Below are 1,242 nucleotides of genomic sequence, written 5' to 3'. Positions count from 1 at the left end.
GCTCCGGTGTGACAAAACACGACCCGTCGGATAGAAGCGTGCTCTTTATTTTATTTCAAGGTACATTCATCATGTTCAACACCTTTTGTGACAAGAAATATAAACAAAAGCTTCAAACTGAGACCTTTAACCGTTCCCTTCCAGGTAAAGCAATCCAGTGGGTTTGAAGAGACACGTCCTCACGTGGTTTTCACATGTGATCGTGTAGAGCACATGTGGAAATAGTTACAGCAAAGCATATATGTGGTAAATGTTAAAACATGTGTGATTCTACGTGTTTTACAGAAGAATCTGGACAGACGTTAACGACGTACATCAGGAAAGGGTTAACATCTACTGTTTCACATGTGCGAAACACATTTCACGTGTTCATATACTGCATGTCACATCGCTTATAGAAAAACACATGAACATCACATGCGAAAATGTGATTTTTTTTACATGTGTTTCACATGTGCGTTCCACGTGTGACATATGCACCACATGGTTTGCACGTTTCCCATGAGAAATCGGAACAAAAGCTCCATGAACTTCACCATTTCCCGTGTGGTTTTGGAACGTTGTTCACATGGGAATCCAAAGAGGGGTTAAAACCTGGACCTCTGCTCGCTTCTCATCCGAGGAGCTTCATGAGATTTAACCGTTTCCTGGAAGACTGAGAATCTACACCAGCATGTTCACATGGTTTGCATGAAGTGTTGTAAAATGAGCTATTTGAAGACAACATTTTGAGCTCAGCACCAGTCAGACTAGCTGTTAGCTCGTCAATCTGATCAAACTGAGGTCGTTCAAAGAGCTACCTATGACAGGTACGATACTAACTATGTCATAGTTTGGTATTTTCAGTTTGTTGTGTTTGATTATTGTTTTGTTTCAGTTTAGTTTTCCTGTTTCATGTCCTGTCACTCTCCACCTCCCCAGTACTTTTCCTGTTAGGTCTGCCACGCCCATCTCGACCTGCTTGTAATTATTCTCTCTCACCTGTGTCCATTTTCCTCATTATCCTCTGTCTTTAAGTACCGGTCTTTCCCATTCACTACTCACTGGATCATTCCGTTTTGTCATGTCTCTTTGTTCAGTGCCTTGCCTTGCCTTGCCTTGCTTTCGTTTAGGATTTCTGTTATTGTTAGTTTTTGCTGCCACGTCAGCCTTTTGTTTTGTTCGAGTGTTAGTTTAATAAATTTTTGTGGATTAAGTTGAGTCTGCGTTCTGGGTTCGCCGCCATAGTTCCACCTCACGACA

Source organism: Kryptolebias marmoratus, linkage group LG7, assembly GCF_001649575.2.
Source record: "Kryptolebias marmoratus isolate JLee-2015 linkage group LG7, ASM164957v2, whole genome shotgun sequence".
Classification (NCBI taxonomy): Eukaryota; Metazoa; Chordata; class Actinopteri; order Cyprinodontiformes; family Rivulidae; genus Kryptolebias; species Kryptolebias marmoratus.
This window is presented reverse-complemented; position numbering follows the sequence as displayed.